The following is a 27,806-nucleotide window of genomic DNA, read 5'->3' as shown; positions in this document are numbered from 1 at the left end:
AAGCAGTTAAAGTCCAAGACATTGCATCCGAATTTTCTCTGGTGAAGAATCAAACAGTTTTAAAAAAGAATTCTTTCACTTCCTCCAAGAAAGACACTGAGGTGAAGGATAGTGACAATACATTTTTCGGGAAAAGAACTCCTATAATTTTTTTACAGGTGTGGCAGTCCCAACCATGTTGGGAGTTACAAGGGATGTTCTGCATGGGACAAGATTTGTGTTAAATGCAAGAAAAGAGGGCATTTTAGTAATGTTTGTAAGTCGATTTATAAAGTAAATTACATAACATGTGAAGAAGGTGAATTACCTGCTGATTTCAATTCTTTATTGTGTGTCGGAGATGATAATTTCAAAGGTTTTCCAAGATGTATAGTGTCAATTGATGGTAAAATGGTTTCCATGATGGTTGATTAATGTGCATGGTAAAGTATTATTGGTAAGAATTTGTTCAATGAATTGTGGGGTGAGAAAGAACTTTTACCTCCAGATATTCAACCTGGTGGTTACTCTGGCCATAAAATCGATCTAGAACGATTTATGTGGGCAGACTTGGACTTTAAAGGTAGGAGAACCAGAGGTAAAGTGTATGTGGCAACTAAGGGTGTGTCCATATTAGGATGGCCTCATCAACAAGAGATGGGCATAAAATTAGATCCTAATGCCACTCCACCTGTTTATGTCATTGCACCCAATAATGAAGAATTTGTGGGTGGAATTAAAGAGAAGTTCACGAAACTTTTTGATGGTACTCTTGGTAAATATGTGAATTTTAAACACAAAATTATTCTGAAAGATAATGCCATTCCAGTCAGACAGAGTGAGGAATGTACCTTTGGTGTATCGTGACAAACTTAAGGCTAAGTTAGAAGATTTAATTGCGAAACGCATTATTGAACCTATAGAATCTTCTCCTTGGGTTTCTCTCGTTTTGCCCCTTAAGAGCTATGGGGATCTTCGTTTGTGTGTGGATCTCCGCAGCCTAAATAAAGAGATTTGGATTGACAGACATCCCCAACCCAATATACATGAATTAATCTCCACTTTATCTGGTGCCTCTGTTTTTTCCACTGTAGATATAGCTAGTGCGTACCATTAAGTGGAACTTCATGAAGAGTCAAAATGTTTAACAGCTTTTGTGACTCCGGAGGGAATGTTTCAATTTTCATGCATGCCTTTTGGGTTAGCAAGCGCCGCTTCTGTATTTCAGCGGCTTATGAAGGTAGTTTTAGAGGGATGTGCTGGAGCTACCACTTTCCAGGATGACATTTTATTCTTTGGGAAAGATTTTGAGGAACATGACAACAATTTGGTAAATGTGTTAAACTGTGTACAAAATAAGGGATTGACTTTGAAATTTTCAAAATATAAATTTAGACATAGCAAGGTTGAGAATTTGGGTCATGAGATCTCTAGTGAAGGTATCAGACCCAAATTCAACCATGTGCAGAATATTTCTACCAAAGAACAATTGTTATATTTTCTTGGGTTGACAGAATTTTATGGGAAATTTGTACAAGATTATACCACCAAAGTGCACCCGTTAAGACAATTATTGAAAAAGAATGTAAAATGTGTTTGGGGCAAAGATCAACAGTTAGCTTTTGATGTTTTAAAGAAAGAAATAATTTGTGCACCATTTTTTAAATCATACATGGTTGGCAAATAATGTATTGTATTGTAATGGAAACAGGCTATGGTAGTCCCCCTTCTCAAAAAGCCATCATTGGATCCAGCTAAATTAGAAAACTTTCACCCTATCTCCCTTCTACCTTGGGCTGCTAAAATCGCTGAGGCACACATCAATACCATCCTTACTGCATTTTTGAATACCAACGGCATCCTGGATCCCACGCAGAATGGTTTCCGCCCAGGGCACAGTACGGAGTGACCGAGCATCTGCGGACCATTCTAGATGCAGGCAATACCGCGGCACTGATCTTGTTAGATCTCAGTGCCGCGTTTGACACTGTATCGCACCAGATCCTTCTAAATCGTCTGGAGGAGGCAGAACTCTGTGGTTCTGCCTTGGAATGGTTTAAATCCTTCCTCTCTGAAAGATCTTTTTAGGTGTCTGCTCCGCCTTTTCTTTCCTGTGTCCAGTCTATCAGCAAGGGTGTGCCACAGGGCTCTGCCCTGAGTCCCGTGCTTTTTAATTTGTATGTCCAACCTCTGGCAGTGATAGCTAGGGACAGGGGTCTCTCCATTGTCTCTTACGCCGACAACATGCAGTTAGTGGTGGTTCTCTCTTGAAGATTCTATGAAGAATGCTCCTAAATTTAGGAGCGGGCTGGTGGCGTTCGCGGAGTGGATGACCGCTAACTGCCTCCAGCCTAATGTTAATAAATCAGAGATGTTGTTGGTGGGAAAAAATATCAAACTTTGGAGTGAGAACTGGTGGCCCAACACCCTTGGGAGCGCACCTACCCCTAGCCAAGCCAGTGGCAAAGCAGGTGGCACTACAAAGTCCCCCCTGATACCACTACCTGTGGTGGGGGTTCCCTTTGAGAGGGTTGGGATTGACATTGTTGGTCCCATGGATCCTCAAACAACATTTGGGCACAGATTTATACTGGTGGTAGTGGATCATGCCACCAGGTATCCAGAAGCAATTCCCCTAAGGACCACTACAGCACCTGTAGTGGCAAGAGCTCTCTTGAGTGTGTTCTCAAGAGTAGGCTTTCCTAAGGAGGTAGTATCTGACAGAGATGCAAACTTTATGTCAAGTTGCTTAACTGCTTTGTGGAAGGAGTGTGGAGTGAATTACAAATTCACCACACCCTATCATCCACAATGCAGTGGTTTAGTTGAGAGATTCAACAAAACCTTAAAGGGCATGACCAAAGGACTCCCAGAAAAGCTTAGACGAAAATGGGACCTGCTCTTGCTCTGCCTTTTATTTGCATACAGGGAGGTGCCTCAGAAGGGGGTTGGCTACAGCCCATTTGAACTTCTGTTTGGTCACCCTGTCAGGGGTCCATTGTCTTTGATGAAGGAAGGATGGGAGTTACCTGTCAAGCCCCCAAAGCAAGACATAGTGGACTATGTACTTGGTCTCCGCTCCCGGATGGTTGAGTACATGAAAAAGGCAAACAAAAACGTTGCGGCTAGCCAGGAACTGCAAACAGTCTGGCATGACCAAAAGTTTGTACTGACTGTTTACCAGCCAGGACAGAAAGTGTGGGTGTTGGAGCCTGTGGCCCCAGCAGCTCTCCAGGACAAGTGGAGTGGACCCCACACTATGGTTGAACAGAAGGGAGAGGTTACCTATTTAGTAGACCTAGCAACTCCCAGGAGTCCCCATAGGGTTCTCCATGTCAACAGGCTGAAGCCATATGTGGACAGGGCTGACATGGGCTTGCTCATGGCAACTGATGAGGGACAGGAGGAAGAGAGTGACCCACTCCCTGACCTCCTCTCACAGAACCCTGATGATGGGTCAGTTGATGGTGTAGCCTTGGCAGGCAGCCTCACTGCCCAGCAGCAAACTGATTGCAGACAGGTTCTCAATCAGTTCAGACACATGTTCTCACTGACTCCAAGTCAAACTACCTGGTGCACTCATGAAGTGGACACTGGGGACAGTCTGCCTATTAAAAATAAGATTTATAGGCAACCTGACCATGTCAGGGACTGTATCAGGACAGAAGTCCAGAAAATGTTGGATTTGGGTGTGATTGAACCCTCAGATAGCCCTTGGGCTAGTCCAGTGGTCCTTGTGCCAAAACCTCACACCGGTGGTGGGAAAAGAGAGATGAGGTTTTGTGTGGACTACAGGGGTCTCAATGCAGTCACTAGGACTGATGCCCATCCAATACCAAGGGCAGATGAGCTTATAGATACTTTGGCCTCAGCCAAGTACCTTAGCACATTTGACTTGACAGCTGGCTACTGGCTGATCAGACTAGCTGATGATGCAATGCCAAAGACAGCATTTTCTACCCCTAGTGGGCACTATCAATTTGTGGTAATGCCCTTTGGTTTGAAGAATGCACCTACCACTTTCCAAAGGTTGGTGAATACAGTTCTCACAGGCCTGGAAGCCTTTAGTGCAGCATATCTAGATGATATTGCTGTTTTTAGCTCCACCTGGGAGGATCACCTGGTCCACCTAAGGAATGTTTTGGAGGCCCTGCAAAAAGCAGGCCTAACTATCAAGGCTACTAAGTGCCAGATAGGGCAGAGTCAGGTTGTGTACCTGGGCCACCTTGTAGGTGGAGGCCAGGTTCAACCATTGCAGAGCAAGATCCAGACCATAATGGAATGGACTGCTCCAACTACCCAGACTCAGGTGAGAGCCTTCTTAGGCCAGACTGGGTACTATAGGAGATTTTTCAATGGGTATGGATCAATAGTGACACCCTTGAATGACTTAACTTCTAAGAAAATGCCCAAAAAGGTTCAGTGGACAGCTAGCTGTCAAAAGGCATTTGATGACGTGAAGCAGGCCATGTGTACAGCTCCCATTCTGCAGAGTCCTGACTACTCGAAAAAGTTCATTGTTCAAACTGATGCATCTGAATTGGGGGTTTGGGCTGTACCATCACAACTGAATGAAGAAGGTCAGGATCAGCCAGTAGCTTTCATAAGCAGAAGGCTGACCCCTAGAGAGAAATGTTGGTCAGCCATTGAGAGGGAGGCCTTTGCTGTGGTTTGGGCTCTGAAGAAGTTGAGGCCATACTTGTTTGGTACTCACTTCCTTGTTCAGCCAGACCATAAGCCCCTCTTATGGCTAAAACAAATGAAGGGTGAAAACCCCAAACTGCTTAGGTGGTCCAGTTCCCTACAGGGGATGGACTTTACAGTGGAACATAGACCTGGGAGTAACCATGCCAATGCAGATGTACTCTCTAGGTATTTCCACTTAGAACATGAAGACTCAACTGGTCAAGGTTAATTTAATGCCCCTGCGTTTGGGGGAGGGAGGGGGGTTGTGTAGGAGAGTAGGACCTGCTTCACATGGGTACCCCCACTTGTTGCTGGTATTTCACTGTTTTTCGACCTTAGTCTGGCTGTGGCCCTGCTAATCAGGATCACAGTCTAGCTGCTTCCTCTCTAAAATGGTTTCCATGTACATTAGGTACATATCTAATTGGATTCTGGAGTGCCTCATAAGCCCCTAGTATATGGTATACTATGTACCTAGGGCATAGGCACCTCAGAGGCCTACCAGGGGCTGCAGCATGTATTATGCCACCACTGGGAAGCACCCCAAAATGACACCACCGGTCTGCTACTGCAGCCTGGGTAAGGGTGTGCTTGCACCCCTTACTGTGGTATAGGCTACCTATATCACTACCCTATACAAACACATATAAACCTATAAGCCACTCCTATGGCAGGCCTTGACAATCCTGAAGGCAGAGTGCTTGGTTTTATGTGAGAGGGTGCCCAAGCATGAGCTGAGCCCCTCTGCAGCATTCAGAAATACTTCCTTATGGCTGTTCTGTGATACATCAATTAAGTAGTGAGATGCACACCAACGTATTCACAACCTCAAGTCATGTACTCTTTTAAGTTATTTTGGCGTGCAAACATGATTCGCCCTCCGTCCAGTTGCGCGTGACAACAAAACAGAACCCTTTAGCACCTCCTTCGGTGTTACTACACGATGCACAGCCATATTTGTGGAATGAATCCAATCAATCAAAAATTGCTTCTACTTTTCTTGACAGTTTATCCATATTTTTACTCCATTTCTTGTCTACTTTTCATTCAATCCATTTTACTCATTCCAAAGAAACGTAGGAGGCATACTGGTTTCTACGTGCCACATATTTATTAAAATCACCCAATGCATTTCAGGAATCAAATCCCTTCGTCAGGGGTATCTAAAATGCACAATTTGTATATATAAGTAATAATTAACTCCATCATTACTGATTTAGTCAATAAAACAACATTAACAATTTATTATCTGCATGCCCATAACAGCTACCCATTGCATCTATCTATCTGACTTCATCATCATGGCAGTAAATAATCTTTCTGTTAAACATGACATTCCTTAGAAAAGTTTAAAATATCAACCATGTTGTGCGTCAATTATTTTTACACCTAAACTTTAATAAGCCTTTCACTCTAACGTGTAAACATACGCTTACCGTGGCACAAGGAAAATCCCATGTTTAAAATGATACAAGCTCACTACCCCAAGCCATGCTTCTCGCAATCTCTCGAGGAGACGCCACAGCGTCAATCTCCTTTAGCGTTGGACCAAAATAAACTGCTAGTATCACATGCAGTCTTAATCCCACCTCTCTTGTTCTCCCCAGGTGCATGATCACGTGTAGACTAATCTAAAACACGGCCCGACACTAAAAAAAGACTAATGGTGTTTAGCTTTTCAAACCCTCACTCATGGTGTGAGATTAAACTACACATCCCATAACCTCCCACCTAAGATTTTTGTTACATTTTGCCAGCCTGTGTTTCGCCAGCGAAGATTGTTAGTGCTTGTCACAAGTGTCAAATAGTAAATTATGCAGACCATATCACAATTAAATAAACTTTGTTTGCTGTATATGCGCTAATTACCCTGGACGAAACTCTGCAACTTACATCCTGGACCTTCGACTTTCTATCCTGACTAGAAGACTGAAGAAATCTCCCTTGGGGTCAAGGAGTGACTCCCCTGCTTGGCGGGCACCAAAGAAGCAACTGGCCGGTTTGCAATTCTGAAGCTCCCGCCGGATGCCGAAGTCTTTGCATCCCCAGAGGTGGATTTCCAGACTTCCCCGAGGCTACCCTGAGTCCACAGCAAAGCTGAGGACCGTGGCTATCGTGGGTGACGTGGAACCGTGACCCCTGGACACCGTGAACTTTTGCAGCAACACTATCTTCCTGGTCCTCCTCGAAGTTGTGCTTTGGGCTCCGAGTAGCCCCAGCCTTGAGCACCTTCTGCACCAAAGATTGTTGGCCTCCACTTCACGAGTGACTCGTGGGCCAGCTTCAAGTGCGATCGCTAGTGGCTCCTTCGCGATCACTAGCCCGTTGGCTAGCAGGTCCCCACAAAGGCGACTCCTTTTCTGATTGGGCTTCCCTGGTTGCTCCAGACGTACCCTGACTTACTCTCGCTGGGTGAGTCCCTCAGAACTTGCTGGTCTGCACCGCAGTCCTTTCTCTGATTTCCAGTGACTTGCCGTTGCCAAGGCTTGTTGGGTCCATTCTGGTCGCCGACACCACAGCACTCGACAGACTTTGTGAGACAGCTCGAATCCGGCTCGTGGACTTCGTCGACGCCTCCTGGACCTCGTGGCTGAAGAGTCAAGACACCCATCAACTCACCTGAAGCACCCGACATCTGTAGGCATTGGTCCATCCTGCCCTAGGTCACTGGCCAGTGACCCAGACTCTGTCCCCTCTGCTTTCAGGTTCCTTCCATCCTAGATCCAGACTTGGATCTCTTCGGACACTTCTCCTCTTCCCGGCAGCAGCAGTTCTTTGCAGGATTTCATAGAAATCGACGACGCGACCCGACACCAAAAGACACCTATGCACCCGGCTTCCCTGGGTGAGGTAACTCGAGTACTCTGGTGCTCTCGTGGGTGCTAGCCCTAGAACTTCTTACGTCCAAAAGGTTTGGTCCAGACTCGATTAGAAGTGTCCCTAATCTTTAAATTTCCAACCGCGACATTGCCCATAGAAGATAATAGGAACCCGCGGTTGTGTTTTCACACTGCAATCAGCTCCCGTGGGTCCCCTGTCACTACCTTGGGTGGTTCCTTGGGTCCCAGCGATTCTAGAGGCAATAGGCCTAGTGCCTATTCCAGTCGTGGTTCTTATACCATTTTTTTGGTATATGGTTTGGTACGCCCCTAGGTCCCAAACGTGTATTTGTGCTTTTACTGATGCTTAATCACTTGTAACTTAAGTACTTCGAACTCCAGTCTCATAAAGAGACTAGAGGGGTGTGTGTTAACCTAAATACATATATTTTAAATATATACCTGGTGTGGTTGTCCTTTCATTTGGTCATTCAAGAGATTATAGACTGGTAAAACAAGCTGCTTTACATTCCTTCAAGACTTGGCCTGAAGGCTGCTCTCCATAGCTACCACTAGGACAGCTTTCACATAAGGTTGTCTTTAACCATTCACCATAAGGGGTTGTTTGGACTGATACAAGGTGCCCACTAGAACTAGTGGACAGCACATATCAGACCACCTTCTCACACAGACGTGCCCTGATTCTCCATCGCTTGGGGAGTCCCCAGGACCTTGCTGGTCGGCACCAAAGCATCTTTTCTCTTCCTGCATGGGTTGCTGTTGCCAAGGCTTGTTGGGTTCAATCCGAGCATCGAAACCGCAGCACTCAACATCCTTCGTCGGACAGCTCGATTCCAGCTCCTAGTCATCGTCTACGCCTCCTGGTCCGCATGGCTGCAGAGTCAAGCTTCACCTCTTCGCACGTGAAACACCCAACATCGGTGGGCATTCGTCTATCGTGCCCCTGGTCACTGGCAAGTGACCCAGACTCTGCCCCCTCTGCTTTCAGGTTCTTCTGATCTTTGATCCAGGCTTGGATCACACCGGACACTTTTCATCTTTCCGGCGGCAGCACTTTGTAGCAGATCGCCATTGAAATCAACAACGATTCCTGACACCATTTGATACCTATGCACCCGGCTTCCCTGGGTGAGGTAATTCGAGTACTCCGGTGCTCCCGTGGGTGCTGGCCCTAGAACCCCCTAAGTCTAAAGGGGTTTGCTCAAAGTCCTCTCCTAAGTGTCCTTAACTTCTAAAATTCCAACCGCGACTTTCCCATAGAATAGTACGGGACTCGCGCCTGTGTTCTCACACTGCACGTGTCCCCCAGGGGCCTCCTGTGTCACAACCTGGAGTGGTTCCTTGGGGTCCCAGTGATTCAACGTGCTCTAGGCACTGTGTCTAGTCAAGTTGTACTTCTTATACCACTTTCTTAATATATGGTTCGGTCCGCCCCTGGGGCCCATTGTATATTGTGCTATTTACTGTCGTTTTAGAACTGTATTATTGTGTATCTTGGACTCTAATCTCATAAAGAGATTAGTAGTGAGTGTTTAGAAATAAATGCATATATTTTATATATACCTTGTGTGATACTCCTTTCATTTAGTGATTCAAGAGGTTATAATCTGGTAAACCAAGCTGCTTTACACTCCTTCAAGACTTAGCCTGAAGGCTGCTCTCCAAAGCTACCACTAGGATAGCTTTCAATAAAGGTTGTCTTTAAACCTATTCATCAATAAGGGTTGTTTGGACTGGTACAAGGTGCCCACTATAACTAGTGGACAGCATATACCAGTCCAACTTCTCACAGGTCACATGCATATGTCCACCACCAAAAGAAGGATAAGGAAATGTTACTGGTGGCCTGGAATTGATGATATGGTAGATAGATATGTGAGGGAATGTCTCCCTTGTTCTAAGTGTGACAAATCTGTCAAACCATTGTCGGTAAATGTAACCCCAGTTGAGTATGCTGAAGGAACTTGGAGGAAATTAGGTGTTGATATCATTGGACCATTAGGTACTCCTCTTAGTAAAGATGTGTATGCTTTAGTTCTTGTGGATTACTTCTCCAAATGGCCTGAATTAAAAATTGTAGACATGATTACTTCTGCACCAGTCATTGAAATTCTGGATGACTTTTTTTGTCGTGAAGGACTTCCTGAGGAACTCATTTCTGATACTGGTCCACAGTTTGTAAGTAAAAAGTTTGCATTGTTTTTTGAAAGATGTGGTGTTTTGCATAAGAAAGTGTCTAATTATAACCCTCAAGTCAATGGTCAAGTAGAACGTTTTAACAGGGTTGTTAAAGAATCTATTCGGCTTGCCATTAAGAAAAGCATTTTGTGGAGGAAAGCTTTACGGGCTACTTTGTTGACATATCGTACATCGCCAAATTCTGTTACTGGTTTGTCTCCATTTGAGATGTTGCGAGGTAGGAAACCAGGATCCAAACTCATGCCTTGGTGGCTGAAAGGGGAAAATTCATATGACTCTGCCTTGGATTTATATCAAGTCAGGGAGTGTGTTAAGAGATATCAGGGGAAAATTAAGGGTGACTTTTCTAAGCATCGGTTTAAGGAGTCTAAATTGAAAGTAGGTGATATGGTACGTGTCAACTTTGGTGGTTCCTTTAACAAGAAGTGGTCTAGGTAGTCTGATCCTGTAAGAGTAATTGAAGTTTTCAGCAAAGCGGTGAGAGTTGAAGGTGGTAAAATATGGAATTTTAGACGCATATCTGTGTGCAGATTTTTAGGTAAAGAAAAACCAATTTCTTTGTGTCACTCATACAAGTATTAAGCCTGTTGTTTCTAAATCTAAGGAGGATGAAGATGGTTTTGCCAGTTTTTTACATATATATGATGGTTCGAATTCTGATTTAGTGTTATCGGATGTGTGTTGTAGTAATACACACGTTGAGCATAGTTCTGTTCCTATTTCTGGTTCAAATAATTTAACAGAACAATGTAGTCATCGTCCTGAAACTGAAGAACATGTGGTTGAATTGAGGAAAAGTTCTCGTACCAAGCATTTACCTATAAAAATGAAAGATTTTGTTCAGTTTTAGTTTTTTTTTCTCTTTTCTTCTTGTATTTTTGTTCTTGTATACAGTTGTTTTTTTTCAAAAAGGGGAAGGTGTGTGGTGTTCCAGCATTGGAACTTTACATTAGAACATTATGAGTATTCTTTCTTGGGAATTCTACACTGGCGGTTGGGAGATAACGTTTGATGTATTCATTGCTTGTGGATGTGTAAGCTGTCTTCTCCACATTAAACTCGTACAAAGAACCCGCTTTGTGTCCAGGAGTATTTTCCACAGTATGCTTCCAGTTACCATGACACCGGAAGCACCATAACTAGGATGTCAGAGTGATCAGGCTTGTCACAAGGTTGCTAAAACACCACCATCTCAGTAACCTTGCTTTGTTGCCCAGAAGAGATTAAGGGCATTGAGAGAGATGAAGACCATTGGGTACAGGTTGCTCTATGGTGCCTAGGAAACAGAAATCGAACCCCATGGAGGGTAAAGCGATAACCTAGGGCCTGTCAGTCAGGCCTGAGACATCCTGAAGGACTAACAGAGGAATTTGCTGTCTGTGCATGTGACATACAGGTGATGGTGAAAAAGAATCACTTTGGGGATCGCAGTAAGGCAAGCACGGTTCCCCTAATAACAGTTTAGTGCTCCCCGGAGCCTTTATAAATCACTTACCTGAGTCTTATCCTATTTCTTGAGAGGGGCTGGTGGCAGCCATTACCCAGGACCTGGAGAAAAGAAAAGAAGAAAGGTTATTATCCGATGAAGTCATTTGCAAGGAACGACTATACAAGAGAACTATCAACTGCAAAACCTGGTTAATTATATCTGCCCATATCCATATATACATTTGTCTTGAGTAACAATAATAAAAGCAATCATACACAAACTGGACAAGCCTCCCAAAGACAAGCCTCCCTACTGTCCCTCCATAGGACTAAAATTCCGTCTTTTTAACAAACAATAATGCAGCTGGCTTCCTATTTTTACTGTGAGTAGTATAGTCGTTGCAGTGCCTAGACACCTCTTCCTGATATTTAGGGGGGCTCAATAAAAGCAATATTTATTCATTCATTTAAAGACTGTGTGAAGATAGAAATTTTAACCAATCTTAATATTGAAATGTATTTGAGATCGAAGCTGTGGAGTTATGCCACTGCTTCACAGAGTACCCCTGATAACTAACTTTCAGGTTATTGAGAGGTAGGAGCCCTAAAACTAAGATGTTAATCACGTGCCTCATTAACCCAGGCGCCACGGTGGGCATCATGGACAGACATGACTACCAAGTGCTGCACCCGTCGCGACCTTCACTACCAACATGTACACCTAGGGAAGCAGAAATCTTCATGCCAAAAATATATATGATGTCTGCTACGTATCCACTCAGTTCTGCGTAATCAACTTAGGCCAGACTACCCTGATCAGTTCTAAAACCGTAGAAGCCCTGAACCTCTTTTCCTTATTATTCCAAGTGAAAGAGATCACAAATGACGACATGCTGAAGGAGTTACCAGGTGTTTTTGATGGTACAGGATGCATAAAATACAAAGGGTGAAGTTACACATTGACCAATCCGTGCAGCCAGTTGCACTGTGCCATTGATTAATTCTGTTTCATGTCAGAGCACAAGCTGAGGAAGAACTTGACACTCTAAAGGCTGCTGGCATCATTTAGAGAGTTGAAGGACTTACTCCCTTGGTCTACCTATTGCAAAAGCAAAGAACCCCAAGCAACCGAGAGAAGTGATTATATGTGTAGACATGAGGATACCAAAAATACCGGTAAAAAACGGGGGTCAAAGGGATAATTTAAAGACCAGCACGGAAAAAATCCCCTAGTATCTAAGTCTGTCAGTCTCCTCCTTTTAACCACAACCTAGTGTGGTTAAAGAGCTCTTTAACCACACTAGGTTGTGGTTAAAAGGAGGCCCCAGATGATGAAGCATGCCACTTGGGTGGGTGATGGGACTCCGTTTTCTTTATGAGGACTTTTTTTGCTTGTTTGTAGCATTTGGATTTGTGGCTTTGGACAATTAGTATGACGTTCGTAGACCCACGGATTTCTTGTTGTTTTTAGACATGAGGATACCCAATAAAGTCATGAAACAGGTGACAGCACATATAACAGTATACTAAATTGTGGTCGAAGTCAGTGGAGCTAAGTAATTCTCCAAGACTGATTTTGATCCGGAAACCACCAACTAAAGCTACAGAGAACCTCATGACATACAACCATACTCTTCAACCATGTTGGGCGCCAATGCTACTGGCACCTTAACTTTGAGATCTCGAGCATGGCAGAAGTATTCCAATAGTGCATCAGGGAGGCGCTTGCAGGTGTATCTAATTTCAGTGATGACAGACTTCACATAACCACCAGAGAAAAGCATAATAATCGCCTAAGAGCCCTACTGCCTAGGAGCAAGTGGAGTGGGTTGCACTTGCATAGGAGGAAGTGCAAAGTTCTAAAACAGAGCATTTATTTATTTGAATACCGTTACCCTGCAGAGGGAGTAGACCCTGATCCAAAGCGGGTGCAAATGTTAAATGATCTGCTGTTCCCAGCAATGCCACAGAAATAGGATGTTTCTTGAGAATGGTTGCAGATTGTCGACATTTCATCCCAAATCTGAACACTCTCACCAAGCCACTGAGGACCTCAGAAGCACCAAAGAAGCTTTATCTGCCAGCACAACAATGAGATGCTATGATCCTTATTTGCCTACCGAGTTGCTCATCGACGCATGTCCTACTGGATTAGGTGCTGTGCTGCTGCAGTTGCAAATGAGAGACAAATGAGCCCCGGTGTCCTATGCCAGCAGAGTGTTAAATGAAACTGAACATAGATACTCCCACATAAAGGATCAATTGCTGTCTTGTTGGGGTGTCCACACATGCATGTATACCTGTATGACAACCAATTCAAAGCTGACACTGACACCAAATCAGTGATTTTCTCAGTTTAAGTGGAAAGTGTTGAAACAACCGACCTGCATTGAAAGTGGATCCTCCAGTACTTGTCAGAAGTAGTGTATCAACAACAAGAGTAAGTAAGTACAATTCTTTATTGTATAGTTAGTTAAAACCATTACAATATTCCAATGCATAAAATCCATTTCCTCCACATGTTAAAATAAAGTAAGGAAGAATAAGTATAGACAGTTAGTACCACATTTAAAATGTGATTCATTATTTCAATTTACAGCTGTGTGACTCTTGAAAAGACGGGCAGGAACAGCCGGATAATGTTTGTAGCCTGTATCATTGTTTCGTTAAATTCTCAAAATAGGTTAGAAATTTTATCAGTTGACAAATTAATTGCGAGTCCTTTGAGTCCATACTTTTTAGTATTGCAGATCTACAGGTGTGGATACCTCTTTCATTAAACTGCCTCCTCAGCAAATAACAGCGGTAGTACCCTAACACCGGGCAGCTGCATATTAGATGTATGAAGTCCTGTATGGATGACCCATTTGGGTTGCAAGCCTTTGAGCCACGGGACTTCCAATTAGGGCGATCAGCATTGGAAGGCAATTTCCCCATGCACAGTTCCAAGAACTTGGTTTTTAGGTAAGGGGAGAAAGCAAGGCCCAGGTATGTCGCTGGCTCAAGCTTCGTGTAGGATTGTAATACCATCCATGCGTGCGCAACGTCAACTTAACGTCGCTTTGTCTTCCAATAGTGAATGCGTTTTTGCCGCTTTTTTCACAATCAGCTGAAATGAGGTTAAAAGGTAGTTTCCGATGTCAGAGGTCTGCCATCCTGGTTATTTTCAAAGAGGCATTTAAGTACTTCGCGTAGTTTGATTTTGGGTCGTTTTGCAAGGCTTCCCAGAGTGCTGAGTTGATTTCACTATATTTTGTACCAAATGTTAATTGTCTCAGACCTTTTATGTAGTGTATCGACCTGGTAAAGGAAACCCCACAGATTACCTGTCCCGACACAGAAGGAAGCTCCCAAATAAAGAAAAAAAACAAGCCAAAGAAACAGAAGAATCTGTATGATTAGTCATAGACATGTCAAGGCTTAGCCGAATAATGACTATAAAAATGGTGGTCGCATCTCAAGCAGACGAATGTTTGTAACTAGTTATGCAATAGTCTCTAATGAATGGAGATCATTTGTAGCTTGATACGTAAATGTGGCTTCTCGCTATTCCCCGAGTGAGATGAATTGTCCCTTTCAGACAATGAACTTCTCCTGTAGGGAAGTTGGATAATCATATAATGGGTTTGCTCCCTCATGTTCTTGATTTGGCTCATCGTGGACATAAAGGGATCATTAAATCCAAAATGAGAATATGTCAAAATGTGTGGTACCCTCAGGTTGTATTTCACATGGGAAAACTGTGTCTTTCTGCCAAACCATCTCACAGACGACAGACTGGGAAAAACTCACAGAAATGAAACGAAACAAAATAAGAACTATACTCCATGGAACAATCTTGAAGGAATACTTAAGAAACAATATGGCACCGAAAGGCCTACTAGTTACAAATGCGCCTCGCATTTTTCTAGATGACCCGACTTTTAGAAGAGATTGGGCACAAATCGCGTGGCATTGCACACGTGATTGGATCGTGCTGATCATCAAGACTGCATTGAGACTCTCAGAAACGATTCTAGTTGAAATCCAACTCACCGAGAGTCACCTAAAAACCACCATATCTGGTTACAAAAAGAGATTAGATGAAATCAATAAGGAGATGAATGAGTACAAAGATAATCTTACTCAACAGAAAGTACAAAAATTTCAAAAGGATTTGAAAAGATTCTCATATGTAAAAACCTACCCATATTCTGATCCTGACTATACTCCCCCTATCAGATCAGATCAGGATTCAGATGTTTCCAGCAATGATTCCACAGCTAGTAGTAACTCAAGCACTAGCAGTTATCGCCAAAAACAAAGAGGAAAGAACAGAGCTCAAACTAACTGGCCTGCCTTTAATACTCAAATGTTGCCCGGTTTTCAAAACCCTTTCAACCCACAACAACACTATCCTATGTTTGGTTGGCAACCACCCTTCCAACAGCCCATGTTCCCTCCAAATCCGTACAGACCTCCTTTTTTAGGCAGGGGCAGGAGGGGAAGAGGCCGAAGAAGAGGGATGAATCAAGTCCATTGGGAAGACGAGGACCCAACAGGCCCCAACACACGGAGCAGAACTCTGGAAGCGAAAGCAGGGCCAAGCAACAGTCGAGCCTAGTAACTAACCTAGCAAGTAGACCACTCACAACTATGGAAGAGAGTGTATTGAATAAAGGCCTTGGCTTTGTCCCCACTGCGAGACTGGATAAGTTCCAACTTCACTGTGAACTTGCCAGTTTTTTCCGCAAGTTGAAACTCAAAGCCTACTTTGAAAAACAAGGAGAGAGATCACAAGAACCTGATCCTAATGAAACAGGTCTACGACCCAGGTCCACATTTACTCCTCCCCCTCATACAGTTCCAGTCGAAGTTTCGACTTTTGAACAGGCAGTGTTTAATGACATTGAAAATCTAGAACCCAAACAACCTTTTCAAAACATCAGCAAGGCAGAACATTCAGCACTAGAAAGCCTTAAGAATTGTAATACCATTGTCATAAAACCAGCGGACAAAGGAGGGGGGATAGTGATCCAAGATAAAGAAGCTTATTGCAATGAATGTCTAAGGCTACTGTCGGATGAAAGGAACTACCAAAAGATCATCAGTGATCCTTCCAGGACTCTCCGACAAGAAATAGCAACTCTAATTGAACAAGCAGAAACCCAGGGTGACATCTCTAAACAAGAGGCTATGTTCCTAACTGGCAGTGAAGGAAGAATTCCATATTTCTACACGTTACCCAAAATGCATAAAAATAAGCTCCCACCCCCTGGCAGACCCATTGTCTCGGGCATAGGCTCTCTGCTTGAGCCCCTATCCCAGTTTTGTGATGTTTTTCTGAAACCTATTGTTCAAGATACATCGACATATCTTCAAGACACTAAGAGTCTACTTTGACTTCTGGAAGAAATCAGAGTCAACGACACCACAATTCTAGTAAGCTTTGACATCGAGAGCTTATACACAAGTATTCCTCAGGATGATACCATTGAAGTGCTCAGGAATACCCTTGACACTACAAATTGGACACACCGAACACCTAAGAACTTCATTTTGGAATGTGCTAGTTTGGCACTAAAGAAAAACTTCTTCGAATTTGAAGGTACCCTCTATTTGCAGATAGGGGGTACTTCTATGGGAAGTACCTTTGCGCCGAGCGTGGCGGGTCTCTATGTGTTCAATTTCGAGAGAAAATTCATACTCACTGAGCAAAATCCTTTCCTCAAATACATCTCTTTTTGGAAACGTTATATTGACGATGTCCTTGCAATCTGGCAAGGACCAGAAAACATCTTAGTGGAGTTCTGTCAGTGGATCAACACCTGTGACCAGAATCTGAGATTCACTCACACCAAAGATAGAAACACCATGGTCTTTCTGGATGTTGAGATCACAAAAGAAAAAGATCGCCTAGAGACAGTAACCCACTATAAACCCACAGCAAAAAACAATCTTTTGAGATTTGAAAGTTTTCATCCCAGGCCTCTGAGGGAGAATCTCCCGTATGGCCAGTATCTAAGACTACGACGAAATTGCAGTAAAATCAATGATTTTAAGAAGCAAGCCCTTGACCTGACCATGAAACTTAAATCAAAAGGCTATCCTGAGAGGATCCTCGACAAATGCCAGAAAAGGGCACGCAACCAACCAAGAGCGGCACTTTTGGACAACAGACCTCCAAAAGAAGGTACTACACCACTAACTTGTGTAACCACATACAATAGTGTATCGAACCTAGTGACAAAATCCGTCAATAAACACTGGAAAATCCTCAATACTGGGATCTTCAATTGGGAAAAACCATTGTTTTCTTACAAGAAAGCCAGGAGTCTAAAAGACACTCTGGTGAATACACGCCCAAGAATGACAGATCAATCCAAACAACCCACTGTTCTGAATGCATGGGGTCTACCTGATGTCACTGGACACTACAAATGTGGCAATTGCAGTGTCTGTCATCTTACTGAGAACACTAAAACTCTGGATTTAGAAACAGGCAAAATATGGACCCTGAGAACTCACACGAACTGCAATAGCACTAATGTAGTTTATTTAATCATGTGCCCGTGTAAACTACAATACGTGGGCATGACAACCAGAAAAATAAAACAAAGGATCTGCGAGCACCGCAGTACAATCAGATGCAAGAAATCGATGACCAAACTAACTGAACACTTCCTAGTAAAAGGTCATACAACCAACGATCTAAAATGGACTGTCATCGAACAAATTACAGCAGGAGAAAAATTGCAGGAAAAACTTTTTGAAAAAGAACAACGTTGGGTGTACAGACTTTCCACTCATAAGAAAGGGCTTAACGACAATATCCCATGGAATTCAGTTTTCTCCAAGTAGATGACTATCCTTCTGGCACAGATCTAACACCCATTCTGTCTGAAAATCAGTTCTGCCTCCTCCAAAAAATACTGGATTTACTGACATAAGTATGAGAGATATGGCCGTTGGTTTATCTGTGTGGGTTATATCAGGTCAAGTATGCCTGGCAGTTACACTAATTTATTTTTCTGACCTTAGCCTGGAACTTCCCTGTCCCTCGTGAGAGGACCACCTTCCATTCGTTTCCCAACTCTCAAGGCATTGTCCCTTGGGATTTTTTCTTAATTAGGGACTTAATGATGATACATCGCCTTTTCTGAGGCTTGCCGCTTTATGCGTGTACACTTTTTCCTTTCGTCAAGTCTATTTCACCTAACACCTCCGTTGAGCCTATCACGCTCTTCCTTCAAACTTTGTTTCTGACCCACCTTCCGTTGTCTCTTAGGCCTTCAACCATTGGGCCTCACTTGTAAACCCACATTGCTGTTGGCTGAATTTCATCCATTCACATGCAACCAGGAAGTATTTACTCTTCCCCTCGGTTCCTCTCCGCATCCCGGGCAACTCTCGGGACGCGGTGGCGGGACACGGTTGTAGGCTAAATTGCTGATCTACCTATTCACCAAGTAAGTAGACAACTCTTTCTCGTGGGTGGGCACCACGCACTCTTCTGGATAGCTCATTCAGCCCACTTACGTTTTACTTTTTCCCGGCAGATTTAAGGTGAATCTTTTGTTCGTGCTCTCGGCATCCTCGAGGCACTTTCTCCCCGCATTGCCAGTAAGATCAGCCCTGACGTTACCCTTCCACTTTTCCCGCCCTCTGCACGGTTGTTTCAGGAGTGTTGTTATGTAGAGTATGCGAGATAGTTGTAGCTTTTGAACCACTAGTCGGTATAAATGAAGTACTGGCATGGTGTGTTTTCACTTGTGACGATTGGCATTTGTGATTGTCACTTGATCACTCGTCGCTAGTTACGTGCACCCCGCAAATTACCATGTGAGTGCACAAAATTACCAGTACGATCAATGGTGGATACATGGAGTGATAACACGAACGATAGATGTTGGTCACTTGACCAGTCACCGCCATTCACGTGCACCTCGGTAATCTACCGTGCGAGTGCACTCTCTCACCTGTTGGACCAACAGTGTATGATTGGAGTAATTTGTAGCGCGCTTTTGATGGATGCAAGCTGTATTCCACAAATAGAGCACATACACACCATTTCACCCTAATTTGGATGATTGTTTAGCCGGTTAACTCACAACCACGGCATAGCATCACTTTTTGGTGATTGAGAGGAACCTGAATTTATAATGCTTTACAGAAAATACATGCAATGTATATATCTTTTCTGTTTTCCTCCACAGGCTCATTCCCTCTGGAATTTCAGTAGGAATTTTTTAATCCTAACCAAGGGCAGGGTACACCTTAGCGTGTGTATACCACCCTGGTTAGCACCATCACCTTCGGTCCTGAAGAAAACCTGGAGATTTTTTCCACCAAGGTTGAAACATGTAGACCAACTATATATATATGACCAACTATATATATATTTTTTTCCCTCACTTCACACTTTATTGTTAGATACCACGGGTCAATCTAACCCTATATGGCATCCCCATTTTTTCTTTTAACATTGATCAGTTGCTCTATAATTAAATAATTTTTTTACAGAGTTAAAAACTTGACCAATTTTTAAAACCCCTTCCAGCACTTGCACCAAAAAAAACACCAGCTTCACTGTAATCAGGTGTCGCAGCACACCCAGATGGCACTCGGCCTCTGGGTAGGACCCCGATGATGAAGCATGTCACCAACTAGGTTGGTGAGTGAGGGGTCTTCAACCAAATAAAGGATTGTCCCTTTCAGTACACCTCTCATTAGCTTGGAGGTATTATTTGACCTTAGAGGGCGCGCTCCTTCTATTGTTTGCTAAAAAGTTCTGCCATCAATGCCAAGTGACCAGGCCGTCTATCCCTGTAGCACCAATCACTTCAGAAGAATCATCCAGTGGCCCATGGCTCTGCATTAGTATAAATGTTGCCAGGTCACCTGATGATCAGCATTCACTGGTTGAGCGGATGTAGCCTAATAGCTAGAGCAGTCGATATCAAAGCTGGGTAACCGGGTTCGAGTCTCGGCAGGGACTCTCAACATCCTGTGACTCTAGGCAAACCACTTAATCTCCCCGTGCCTAACAAAATGAATGTGTCCGTCTGTAAAGCAACTGGTGTTCATGTAAAGCACTCTGATACCTTCGGGTCGAGTTTGTGCTATATAAAATTCAAAAAATATATATATATATCCAGAGCCAGACTTTGTAAATTCCACGTCCGATGATGCTGTTGACAAATAAATTTTAGAAAACATTTGCAACACATTTGTTTCCCCTTGAAATCACCACCGATAACAAACCTCTGATTCAAAGACAATGAGTTCAGTCAATACCTCAGATTAGAAATAATTCCACGATGGCCTCCAGCAAATGGAGACGCTAAACAAAATGAACCGATTACCAGAATTATAGCGGGAAAACCTTGAGTGGGCTCTGTATAATTTGCTGAGGGAATCACTAGAAGTGATCCTGTGCACCTGGTATATGGGAGGCAGGCCCTCAGTGCCCTCCTGTGTCACCCTACATTGACCTAGTGTCAAGATGATAATTAATGAAGCAAACTGATGATAAAGCTGCATGTGGAGTGCAAAATGGCAAGGTTGAGTATGTTATGCTGGTGAGAGACATGACAATGGGAAGGTAGCTCAAGCCTCTGTTTGATGCTGTAGCTTGGACTGTAATCCCAGTGAGAGGAATAATGGTGTTGGCACTCTCAAGCGTTGCTAAAATAATGTACAACATATTGTGGTATAAAGAGCTTTAAGGAAACCCACTAATGGCTGAGATGTTACCTTGATACATCCAAGTGCCTCGGCAGATGGTAACACCAGCATCATACACAGTGGTCATGAGTCTGACGAAAGTTCAACTACCACTTCAGTAGGTGGCATACTGAGTCCCATACTAACATTTTAGACCAGGAAAGTGGGAGATTTTAAAAAACAAATTGTGTGAATGGATTTCCCTCATTGACTTTTATTGAAGCAGAGGCAATTTCAGGTGGTAGACCTCTAGAGTAAAGCAATTTTTTGCTTTAAAAAAACAGGAGTCCCCTGTCTGAATCTGGTCTTTTGGCATGTATGTTGTGGGGTATCAGCGAAGGGTATAATTAAAGTTGGTTCCTTGATGCAGCGATAGGCCCATGTAGCCTGTGTTAAATGCCAACCTGTATGTGCGTGCGTTACAATCATGCCAATATTTTTTAATAGGAAAGTAGATTTCGCAAAAACAAAATTACATCTGGGAATATATTACCCCCACTTACTTCTAGACTAAAGCACTGAACATTTTAAGCGTGAGACAGCTAAATAAAGCAATTTTTGCCATCAAAAACTGGAAGTCTCCCGTCTGAATCCAGTCTGTTGGCATGCATATAGTGTTACTGCGAGGGCCCTGATCCATGGAGAAAACACAACATTGGTGCTAGTCATGACCAAGACTTTGACCCTCCAAATCAAAATTAACCTCCCTTACAAGTTCAGAGCTTCCCCCATACTCTAATGATATAGATAGGCCAAAACCCCCGATTTCTTTACCAAGAATGGTAAAACTGTACAATATATTCACCGTGGAATTTACGCTATGAACATGATTACTTATTGTTTAACTGGAGACCTCACTAATCGTTCTTGTGATTCCCATAAGCAGGGCTTTAAGTGGGCCAGGTCTCACCGATGCTGAGCACCGACAGTTTTTTTTAAGGGGGCCTCGAAAAGGGTCTCTTTTGGGCTCTGTTTTGTGCCATGCCGGACTGCAGGCACATCGATGTGCACGTGCTCACACTGCTTACTTCTAACTAGTGGAGAAGTTACGACATGACGTCATGCCAGGTGAGTGTTGTAGAGTAAGGGAAATCCCTTAAAGAGAGTCATTTTCTCTCTGGATTTACCTCTCTTTTCGAAACTCAGGAGCAGCAACATTGTCGTGGTGTCACCAGGGCTTTAAGTAGAAGCTTTTTCAATATTATATACAGGCCATAGTTGATGCTTATTTATCTTATGCAACTAACAAACACTGACTTAGCCAAAAGTCTTGACTTGGTGTAGACATGATGTTACTTGTTGTATCATATATCTGGATGCAATGACAGAAACAGCTAAATTCAAGCAGGGCGGCACACTACGCTAAGCACTGATTTTTAGATTACATGTTTAAAGCCACGCCCCTTTATGAGACCCTCCCCGCCCAAGTTTTTTTAACCCACTTAAAGCCCTGTCCATAAGCCTTTAATTAACAAGCATGTATTATGGGAACGACACGTGTGGCGCTCACACACCATGCCAAAAAAGCTGACGTTAAACCTCTTCCTGTCGCTCCTCTCCAGTCCGCAACTACGAATGAAGTATACTGACGTCATGCCTGGGTCTGCAGTACCGTGACCGTGGCGGCGTTCATGGACTGCTAAGGGAGCCGACTGGGGTTTAAAAACTGCTGGTGGAATGTGACGTTGCTAATCCTAGTTTTTAGCCCTAAGACATACATGCCAACATTTCAGATGACAAAGTGGGAGATTTAAAAAATAAAATCGCGAGAAAGGGGCCTTGAATCGGGTCACTGTCATGTATGGGCTTTGGAAGTGTGCTGCTGCAGGACTGGACATTTGAAACGCAAATGCACGTTTTTTTCTTACATTTCAGAAGCATGGAGCGCAATGGCAGGAAGAGAGAGGGTGATGTAAGTGTTGTGCACTGGCCTGGCAGGTTGCTGGCAGTGCATACACCCCACCAAGCCCCCCTGGTGTGTGACAACCAGGGCTGGAACAGCTTCCCGGGCACACACACAGCCGCCCCCGAGTATTTCACAGGTCTAATAGACCATTCGCTTGTTAATGGGCCTTTGTTGGGTTTTCACCACTTCTAGAACCCCTGCATCCCTACTCAGACTATTCCTGGAAGAATTAGCACGTTACACAATACCAAGCCCTGTCAGCTGAAACCCCCGAGGAATCGGGTTTTTGCTTGCAGGAATCGGGAGGCGGGAGACTAGCCTTGAAATCGGTAGTCTCCCGACTGAATCGGGAGGGTTGGCATGTCTGCCCTGAGATGAGCCTTCGCACCAGCACTTTCTGGAATTCGAAATCTAACACTGCCGATGGGCTATAGATGGCCCGTGGCCGCCGCATAACTGCGGCCTGAAGAGAACCGGTGGGCCCCGACACTCCAAGATGGCCGCTGCGTATGCCTGCGGTCTAAAGACTGCTCGGGAGCCCTGACACTCCAAGATGGCCGCCGCGTTAGCCGGAAGTGGCCTGCCAGGCTTCCCCTCTGTTAGGGCTTCCCCCATGGCTGTTTCCGGTGTGCACTGCTGCTGTTTTGGCACTGGCAGCCGGAACTGATGCCTGGTACCGAGGCAGTACCTGGACAGGCATGAAGCCGTAAACGCAGTTTTCAGGGAGCAGCGGCAGCAGGTGAGGAGGGAGGGCAGGTAGAGCCGGAGAAGGCAAGCAATGAGAAAGGTCGTAGAGGACTGGAGGTGCAATTTGAAGGAGAGGATGGCACATAGAGGAGATAGGACATGGGCATGGTTAGGGAAGAACGTATAGCTATCCCTAGAAGAAGGGCGTGGGAAGAGATGGTGTGAAGAGGGAAATCATAGATCAAAAAATGGTCGAGAGAGTGATTCACTGTATTAATGCAGGTGAGAGACAGGACTGTATTGGCCATTCTTCAACTCTGTCCTTTCCGCATAGGATGCATGTTAAGGGACTGATTTTAAATACTGTCAACCTCTTGCCTAAAAAATACGGTGGTAAGATGTGTAGGAGCGTGATCTCACTAAAGCCAATGGAGAGTGAACTCTTTTTAGAGCCTTATATAGGTTTTGAAAAACGGGTCACTTTTACGCCCTATTATAGGCGTTTTGCCAGAAGTAAAAAGTCGGTGACAGCCGCCAAATGCAGGTGGTTTGACAAGTATGCTTTGTGAGCATGGTGGGCTGTTATGACCCTAGCATACCCCAATAACAACATTTTAACTGCAGCCTTCTCCAGTGTAGGACTGTTTGAAAAGTTTTGCCAGGACTGAATTTGATGTCCAGTCCTACAGTGGCGAGAGAGGAACTGTTTGGAAGAAAATATATTTCTTTATGTGCAAAGTTGCAGTGCTCTTCTGTAGGGAAGCAGAAGGCTCTACTGTGGGTAAAAAGTTGGGAAACTCGTCAACCTTGAATTTGTTTGCTATGGTATGGGGGAAGTGTGAGGACTGAAAACGTTCAAGGATTTCCTAATGAGAGGAGTGAGTTGGAATGCCATACAATAAATCGTGTGTGACTGTGTATTACAAGACATGAGGGGGATGTAGGCAGGCTTTCCATGGGATGATCACATTAAGAAAGACTACATAGTACGCTGGTAATAGAGACCAGTGAGTTAAACTCTTGCAAGTAGAATAGTTGTTCTAGTTTTCTGCTTCAAAGGTGCCCTGGACAGCTTTCACTGGCAGTGAATAATATTTCAATACTCTTTCAAAATATTTTGGGTATTTTTAACTTTCTCCCTATTACATTAGTAAATGGGACTTCTGGGCTGATTTTTTGGCAAAGCTGCGCTTTATCCTGATATCCTGAGACTAGAGTTAGAATAGTAAATTGAACTTCCTGGAGTCCACAAAACTCTGTAAATTTAGGAAACTGACCATAAGTTAAGAAAGAGAAGTTTAATCTTCAATGGCACAGTACCATCCAGCAGATCAGTCATATGCAGAATTCCAGTTCTGTTTAGAACTCCCACCTTGAGCTGGCATGTGCCAGAATCAAAGATATATAAAGCTTTAAGGGAAAGGGACAAGGGATAAATATATACAGATATAACACATTTCCCCTCCTAAACAAAACTAAGAAAATGAAAATGGCCAATAAAACAATGGACCAATTTTCCTCAAACGTTCCTAAAGTCAAAGGAACTGACACCATTACTTTTAGCCACTCTCCTGATATTCCATACCCCACCATCCTGCGTGATAACACTATTACAATGGACTTTTATTACTTTGATGGGATTCCCAAACGTAACCTCCTCTTTGGCCACCATCCCCGGTTTGCGTATCCTGACCCACTCCCCTACAACAAAATGAGGTTGCTTCACTTTCATACTTACATCATAATAGTGTTTACACCTCAACTGTTTTTCCCCCACTCTCACAGCTACTTCCTTACTTCTCCCACAAGATGTTTCACCTATTTTCTTCTTAAACCACCACGGGCACAACTTGGAGATAGGTTCCCTTCCTTTCAGTAACTTAAAGGGACTAACCTCAGTGGTGGTATGACGAGTTTGTAGTAATCAAGTCCACACTGGTAGGTATGATTCAGATGATTTATTCAGGTTAGTTACAAGATCAGTAGTACAGCCAGTGTTAAGACAGTGAAGGGCCAGAGAAGAGCCCTTATGCGGTACAGCCACAATTTCTCTCAACTTGTCCTTCCATTCTACACCGAAACTACGTACCCATAGAATGTCCTGTTTCAAAACTCTATTATATCTTTCCACTTGACCTTTACCTTAGGGTTCGCACAAAGCTGTGGTGACTTGCCGAATGTTAAAAAATCCAAGAAAATCCTCCATATCCTGGTATTTCATTTGCACTCCATTGTCAGTGAGGAGTAACTCAGGATATCTCTCTGTAGCAAACATTTCTTTAAAAAACTCAATCACGTTAGAAGTATTGACTTGTGGTAAGAATTTTACTTCAGGCCACTTTGAATGATAATCAATCATTTCCAAAGCAAATCTGCAATCGCAAGGCAAAAAATTAAATGGTCCTGAATTGTCAAACCCCACTTTTTTGCCATGGAAACTCTGGCCACTCAACAAGAACTAAGGAAGCAGGGCTGATTTTTCACATCTTTTCACTGCTAGCACAATCAGAGCATTCTCTGACTATTCTGTCTACAAATCTGTCCAAACCAGGCCACCAGAACACAGTTCTAACTAATCTCTTCATGGTGGACGTACCCAGATGCCCCTCATGAGCCACAGTCAAAATACGATCCAGAAGAAAACAAGATCTCCCTCCATTTCCAATTCCCCTGAGACTTTCCAAAAAGGAAACCAATCTGCAGAATTCTCTCCCTTAGGAAGCCATCCTTCTCTCACACACTCTGTAACGTTAAGAAGCACACTGTCGCCCTCCATGGCATCCCTCCACATCTCTGCAGTAATAGTACCAAACCTACCTGACACCACTTCCTCAATACTGGCCGCAATGTCTTTTATCACCCCTCTCCTTCCGTGTCACAAGGCAACCTGGAAAGAGAATCCTCTGTCACAATAATTCTCCCTGGCACATTTTCAACTTGGAAATTTCACTCTTGCATGCGGGACATTAACCATGCTATGCTTGCAGTCGCTCTCTGACCATCCCCAGGTGACAAAATGGTTACAAGCGGCTTATGGTCCATCCTCAAAACAAAACGAGCCCCCCAAACATAATTGTGGAAATGTTCCACTGCCCATTCACAAGCTACTAACTCTCTTTCAATAACCGCATATCGCCTCTGTTTCATTAAGGGTACGATAAGCGAATGCTACATTCCACTCTTCCTTACCAGCATGTTGTGATAACACTCCCCCCAAACCATACAAACTGAGACTGCTTTCACTGGCACTGAATACAACACTCTTTCAAAATATTTTGAGTAATTTGAACTTTCTCTGTAATATTCCAGGACTAGATTACAATAGTAAATGGTACTTCTGGGCTGTTTTTTCGGAAAGCTGCGATTTTCCTGATATTCTGGGACTGAAGTTAAAATAGTAAACTGACCTTGCTGGGGTCCACAAAACTTATTGGTGATCTGAGGGTACATTTTAAAGGCAAGAAATGCATATCTGAAATCCACGAGAAATTTGCAGATAACAGTTTGCATTTCAACAGAGCCAACTCAGACTGTTATCTTTCTGAAGTCGATACATTGAGAACAAATAAATTAGTTAATGCTAACGCCTGTTAATTACCAAGAACAGTATAAGTATGTTATTATAAAAACGTAGTTTGAGGTAACTGTTGGAATTGTGTAGAGTGATAGGGCAAATAATTAGGCCTGGGCGTGGAATTCCGCTCTGCTCGTGGAGCTTCTAGAGCTTTTTCCAATCTGCATAGCGCTTGGAGTTCTGAAGGAGTTTTGTCCTTGCTCATGCTTCCCAAAGTTAAGTTGGACAGCGCGAGTGAGGAAAATCTTACACTGGACCACCTCACGGCGAGATTTCTCAAAGCGGGCAGTTGCGGATGGCCACTACTGCTTCTTCTGTGGAAGAGGTGTGGCACCACGGCCAGGGCGACTGACTCCGGAATCTGGGGATCACGGTTCGATCCCTGGTACCTGTGGCAGATTAGCCCAGCACCATGTGACTCTGGGCAATAGCTTGCTTAATCTTCCCGACGGCCCCCAGCGCCTTACAGGTGATTGTTTGCGCTTTACAAATGTGGATTATTATTATTACTGCTCGCGGTCAGAAACCTTCTGTTCGCCTTGAGGAAGCTGCCCCTCGAGTAGAACATCTACTTGAGCGACAGCAAGAAGCACCGCCCTCGTGCTGCGCATGGTGCCTTTCGCTCTGATTTTTTCAGGTTGGGACAAACACCTGGCACTAAAAGATCAGCGCGAATGGCGTGACCTAACGCACTCCGCTGCTTTCAGAACTCTACGCAGCAGAGTTTTTTGGTCACTTCCTGAAGTTCCGCACAGCGGAATTCCACCCAGGCCTACAGATCATACAGTGGTGTATGACATTT

The 27,806-nt window shown here is 43.8% G+C and overlaps 1 protein-coding gene across 1 annotated transcript in view; it reads left to right on the top strand.

Moving 5' to 3' along the window:
• Positions 1 to 23,345: 23,345 nt before the first annotated feature.
• Positions 23,346 to 27,806, top strand: part of EXT2 (exostosin glycosyltransferase 2) — a 399,733-nt gene continuing 395,272 nt past the window's right edge. The window contains exon 1 of the mRNA XM_085643454.1: positions 23,346 to 23,482. The gene's annotated coding sequence lies outside the window, so the exon portion shown is untranslated. The remainder of the gene's footprint in view (positions 23,483 to 27,806) is intronic.

This window comes from Triturus cristatus, chromosome 3_1 (assembly GCF_964204655.1).
Source record: "Triturus cristatus chromosome 3_1, aTriCri1.1, whole genome shotgun sequence".
Classification (NCBI taxonomy): Eukaryota; Metazoa; Chordata; class Amphibia; order Caudata; family Salamandridae; genus Triturus; species Triturus cristatus.
The sequence above is the reverse complement of the archived record's forward strand: the minus strand, read 5'-3'. Positions and strand labels throughout refer to the sequence as shown.